The 6,614-nt window shown below is 36.9% G+C and overlaps 1 pseudogene; it reads right to left on the reverse strand.

Annotated features, from left to right (window-relative positions):
• The window catches only part of LOC122358596, a 9,919-nt pseudogene extending 3,552 nt beyond the window's left edge, over window positions 1-6,367 (reverse strand).
• Between the last annotated feature and the right edge of the window lie 247 nt (window positions 6,368-6,614).

The raw sequence follows: 6,614 nt of genomic DNA on the forward strand, positions 1-6,614 counted from the left end.
TTAGAGTTTATTGTAGTAATATTTATATGTTTACTTCGTTTACTGTATTTTTATCAAATAACTACAGCCTTGGTAAGCATAGAAGACTTATTATCTAGTCAGAACATTTACAATTTCAATACATTTATCCAACGTAATGTGACTAAATGTCATGTTTTTACCAACACACTCTGACTTTTGAGTTAAATGACACCGTACCCATTCGTTTAACGTAGAAGTAATTTCTTAGTACTCTGTATCAAAGTAAAATCAATTTAATGTGTTACAATTAACCCAAACCTGATTCGTTTTGCATGTCAAAATATAAATGACACATATCAGTGAAATATTACTTTATATTAAGAGTCAAGCAGTTGAAATTAACAGACTTATGAGTTCATACTTAATCACATGAATTCAGATTAGATGAAGAAATTCATGACAACACACTACTTTGTGTTAAAATCAGCCTTAAAGTGTGTCTTAAACCTAACTGGAAGAAACCTGATAGTTTTACACAACTTTAAGCTTACTAATAACCCACATTCCCCCCCCCCTCAGATAATGCAAGATGGTTACAGACATAAAGCTACCTTGGTCCGAACTGCAATTTGAAACAGTCACTGTTGAGTTACTTACCTCTAAGATTCACATCGAAAGTGTTAGTTCGCAAACAAACCGAAGTAAATAAATAATAAAATCTATTGTACTATTTCTCAATAGTGTTACTGATTAAAACATCAGAGCACTGAATACTTTCCTATGAAACTGAAAAACGCATATGTTGGATGACGTTTCAGATCAGACAAGCTCCTGAAACATCTACAAGACAAAAGACTTTTGTAGTTCCTACTGAATGCATAACGTCCCAAATAAACAGCACTCAATCAATGCAGCTTACACAATCCATTCTGCACAACAGCATTCTTGGTTGAGGTGAAATCTCTAAAGAAGGTGGGCTTGAGGTGTTTTCTTTGCACCCTCCAAGGTTTGAGGAGTCTCAGTGTCACTGCCCAACTCAGGTGACCTCTTGTGGACTTCCAAGAGAGACCTTTCCAAGGAGCAGCTGATGGTTCGCTTATTCATGAGGAACGGGGGTATGGCTCAAGAGTCTGTGTTTGAGCTTCATGCATGTTCGGACTAGCTAAAGAGTCCTTGTCTGGGGTCTGGAGCTTGGGTTGGTGGTTCCTTGTAAAATTGGAGAGCTGCTCCAGGACCTGGATCTGCCGATCCATCATTCCCAGCATGCTGCAGTGGAAAGCTCTCTGCTCGGCCAGCTGTTCTCCAAGCCGGTGGTTCAGGATGGTTAGCTGCTGAAGGATGAGGCTGCTGGTCTCTCAGAAGTTCCTGCTGGGACAAAACAAGAAGATCTGTCACTCCTGAGGTGCTTTAACAGTTGTGCCAGACAGAACTGAACCAGTATGTCACCTGGGAAATCATTGTAGCTGCAGTCAATGGCATCTCTGCATTTTCTGTACTGTTGGGGAGTGCAGGGGATGGTGGTTCGGTCTTCACTGCATAGAGGTATTCTCCTGACAAGCCTAGGGTCATAACTTCATCTGGTCCTACCTCCCAGCTTGGAGGATCAGAACCAACCATGTCATCTGGATTCAGACCGTCATCAACATCAGGTTCAAGTTTAGAAGACATGCTCTCAGGCTCAGATTTAGGGATCAGGCCTTCAGGCCAAGGACCTGGAAGAAGAGATAAACAAGGCAAACCCTTATTTTCTACAGTGGCTACAGTTACAATGGTCTAGAATAAACAGCCATGTATGCATTTAAAAAGGAAGAACTATAAAGAAATGATTCAAAATGGTTCCAAAGCTGTATGACTTATTTGGGAATGATTAGAGCTATGGAGGCCATTGGCTTATTGTATGGGCAAAAACACTTTTCTTAGTGGTTCACAATTATATTCCTGGAGGAACCCCAACACTGCATATTTTCTATGTCATTTAATCAAACACACCTGATTCAGGTAATCAACTCATTAGTAGAGACTTCCAAGACCTGAAATGGGTGTGTTAAACAAAGGAGAGATGCAAAATGTGTTGGTTGGTCTCCAGTAAAGGGGTTGAAACCACTGTATTGTCAAAACATCTATGTTCCACACGAGAAAGAATAAGTCATACAGGTTTGGAGCAATGTGAGGGTGAGAAAATTAAATTTTTTTGTAAAAATTGAAGTCTATCAAATGCTTTTAAAACATGTCAACTATGTATAAGAAGTTTATAACATTAGTATATTTTACAAGCCAGTGATTCTCAACTGGTGGATCACAGATATTAAGGTAAATAATAATAATGATTGTGCAAAATTTGATTAAATTAGGCTTATCAACTTATATTCAGGAGATTTTTTATTTTTTATCTTCTTTAGTTGCCATCAAGTTAGTTAGTTGGCATTTCAAGGTTAGGCAAATTAGACAAAAAAATTCTGTGTAAAGTTCAATCATCTATAAAAACTAAGGGGCATTCCAATCAAAGGACTGGGCTCAAATTTTTTAAACTTCTGTTTCATTAAAAGGAAGGTTTGAAAGACAAATAAAGTTAACATTAGGGATGTATCTCATTTCCTTCTTCAAAACAACAGACAGGAACTTACCGGTTCTTCCTTTTCCAGAGTTTTCATGCTTATAACTCAGGACGTATTAACTTAAGTTCTTTAATAAACCACTCTTTCAAAACCATAATGTTTAAGGCCATATTCACATTGTTGAATATTACCCGTTTTCGGGTTGAATACCAAATGTTAGTCACTGTAATTAGAGCTGATGCTTATTTTGTAAAGAAAACAATATCTGAAGAAAAGGTAATGCTGGCAAATTGAAAACCTCCAAAACAAGAATTATACAGAACCTAGCTTTCCATAAATATTCTGTCCCCAAAATCTGCACACATGCAACTCAAAAAATTCTAAAGTTATCTAAATAATCATTTAGATTCTGGCTCCTAATAAACATTTCTACATATTTAAGGCCATATATGATTTAAGCCTGGCTATACTGAAATCTAGGTTGTATCCTACTTACTTATTTTCAGTAATCAAAAACCGAACATTTAGATATCACTGTTGTAATATAAATATGAAAATTATAAAAATAACTTCTGGAATGTACAGTGTGACACGTCAGATTATGAATGACCAGGATTTACCGTTAACTAGGTAAAATATGAACAGTGTGGAAAAAATAAGTCCCACTCTATTCCATAGAGTTTTAGAACTGCAGTGTTAAAAAGGATGCTTCAACCAAAAATGAAAATTCTGTCCCTTGTATCGTTCCAAACCCTTAAGACCTTTGTTCTGTCTTTGGGAATATCTTCTGTAATTATTGACAGAATTTTCATTTTGGCTGAACCATCCCTTTAAATATTTCAAGTGTGAGAGACCTTAAATGTTTAAAGTGCTATCAGTGATTCTGCCAAATATTACCTTTTTCTTTACTAAAAGCAGGTTATATTCAAATATCTGGACATAGAGCCTCACTGAAACCCCATATCTAGTAGTTCATTAAATAACTAGAATCTAAAATAATATTTTGGTATCTTTTAATACTTCCTGAGTTACAGGCCTAGCAAAGAAGAACAGGTAAGTTCCTGTGTAGACTGGAGATAATTATTTTCAGTGGTCAAAATCCAAAAACTTTGCATAAAAATATGTACAATTTCTCCTTGAGCCTACGTGAAATTCCAATAGCTCTGGAACTGTAATACATAAGGCCTTAAAAATTATGAAGATCTAAAAGGGCATTCTAAAATATAATTTAAGACTCTTTCATTTACAGGCCTGCTAACTTTAGAGAAATAAACTGAGAAGTGCTCATTCCCTATTTCTGACGGACACCGTTGGTACGTAATGCAACAAAGATTGCTAAAATTAATATTATGAGGCTGCCATTTTTGAAGTCATTTTGAACGCCCTCCACAAAATAGTGGATTACTCTCAGCTCACATTTAATATTTTGGTTTTTAGCACTACACATGTATACATCTTTCCTGGCAAAATCAAAATTTGAGCTGGGGACCTCTGGTTGAGTTGGCACGGAATAACCACATCCAGTACGACCGGGACACCGTTACCATGTCTAATGCAAAATATCTAATTATGCTATAAGACATGCATATCTCTAGGACCTAAAAAAATGGATATTTCACTCCCAAAAAAATGGAAATTCTAGCCTACGAATTTATTCATCCAATCAGTTCGAAACCCATTTGGCTTTCTTCTCCGCGTTCCCTAAAATAACACTTCATAGGATTTGGGATAAAGTGCACAATATGGACCGCTTTTGTGATGTTTTCATTGAAAACACCTGTTCCACACAGAAGAAAGTCAGTCAAACAGGTTTGGAATGAGGGTGAGCGATTGGCCGAATTAGAATTTTTGGGCAAACTACTCGTTTTCATACAGCGCACACGGACAAATGATTTCGAATCATGCAATAAGGCAATGATAAGCATGTACTGTCAGTGACGTCATCCAGGTCCACCAGAGACCGTCCGAGCAGAGCGTGCCCATCTGTGAGGTCGTCCTCCCTGCCTCCCACCTTCGGCCTGCGCACCAACATGTGATCCAGCATATGAAAGTATCGGAAAGACTCGATGGCAGAGAGGCGAGCGGCTGGACTTCTGTAGCTGGCCAGTTTGATCTTACGGTACTTGTGTTTGAGGCTCTTCCAGCGGTTTCGGATTTGGGTGACGGTGAAGTGGATGCCCCGCTTTGCCAGACTCAGCCTGAGACGTCTGAAGAGGGATTCGTTGCGCTGCCGCTTCTTATCCAGCTCGTGGACCAGACCCATCTGCTCTATGAGGGCCAGCATGGCAAACGTGTCCGGTTCGGTCCACCACTTGTTGGGCTTCTTCTCGTTGAGGTTCATGGTCTCCTCTCTGTTTGAGGCCCCTAAACATGCAACCCACTTCGGAAAGAAGGTAGATTAAAGAAATCGTTCTTTTTACAAAATTTAAATGCATTTACAAAGCATATTTGTAATTACAACACTGCAATTCTGGTATCTAATTTAATCTTGGAAATAACTTAAGTATTAAAATAAAATTTGAAACATTATGATACACAATATTTCAGATTTTGCAGTACTAGGTGGCCATTCTCATCAAACTCATTTTTGCATTACTAATCTATAGTTTCTCTATATAAACAATTGTTATAACAGACTGTGTCACGCATTTTACTGCCCCGTCTCTCATATTTTTAGGTATTCACAAAAAAGACTTAATTTAAAGCAGTGTACACCGTAAACCAAGCTAACAAGCAAATTGGTATTTGGAAATCAGAAAAAATACTGAATACTGTAACAGCTTAATGAGGAATCTCATGAAGAATTACATAATTTATTTGAAAGTAATGAAATGGTGAAATGTAAAAACTATATTAAACTATTTAAAGTTGGTGATTCTTGGAAGAGGCCTCTTTAGGTGCGATCCCACAGCAGTGACTCTTCTGCACAGCATTATGGGTAATTAAAAATACCACTGTCCAACATTTTTATTATTTTAAAAATAAGTTGAAATAATGTGAACAGATGGCTTCGACAAAAGCATACACCATGATTAAGTTCACAACAGGTCTAGGTTTATGTTATAATAACAACATTATATATATATATAATATTTATTATTATTATTAAATTTAGTTTATTTCTAGACCCAGCTGTTTTACTTCACCCTTATTAGTGCACACCTCACTAGAAGAGATGTTGCTGAGAGGTAATATTTTCTTATTAAAGATTGTTCATTTAAATTAATATTGATAATAATATTATTATTATTATTATTATTATTAATAATAATAAAAGAATTATAATAAATTAAAAAATAAGAAAATAAGGAAATTTCCGTTTTTATTTTATTGTGACTTTAAAGATATTAAATTAAATTAGACATTAAAATGGTTTTCAGTCATTACATACATAAGGTAATGCCTTATGAGAGAAGCATTATTGATTAGCAGTGTGAGACATTTGGCCTCCAGTGCAAATCATTATTGTACACATACGCGTTATTAGGCCTAGTCATTATTAAATCGCAGTGACGTAAAGGATAAACCTGAACACCATAAGCATAAAGCATTCACAGATAGTACAGATCACAGACCTGTTAAGTTGTAGGCCTCCTGCACATACTGTAATGCAGCAGGATTCATCGAAATCGCCTCCGCATCGGCCGAAACGCGCTAAATGAGCCAAATGACAGACTATATAAAAGCATTCGAGACGGTTGCTAATTGTGAAAGGTTTTGAATCAGTGTTTAGACACTGAGAACATCTGTTTACTTCATCCTGAGCCTTTTCCCTCTTGATTTCTCATAGAAATAAATCGAGCTGATAGAACGGCCATTAGCTCGAAACGCGTCACCTAACATGGGCAGAGATCAACGGACCCACTGCTGTTTCCAATTGGTCGTACACGATAGGTGTAAAATGATGATGTCTCTCCACTTTGTTTTTAAAGGCAATACAATCCGAGTATGACAAATGACGTTTTTGTAGTGTAAATTATTGTCCCGACTTTTACTGAAATTGAGAATAGAGACGGCGCTGTCACGTGATGACTGTTAGTTTTCAAAGCGCTGTTCAGGCTGGACCAATGAGGGTCGTTTGTGTTTACTTGCTTAGAA

The sequence above is a fragment of the Puntigrus tetrazona genome, chromosome 15, assembly GCF_018831695.1.
Source record: "Puntigrus tetrazona isolate hp1 chromosome 15, ASM1883169v1, whole genome shotgun sequence".
Lineage (NCBI taxonomy): Eukaryota > Metazoa > Chordata > Actinopteri > Cypriniformes > Cyprinidae > Puntigrus > Puntigrus tetrazona.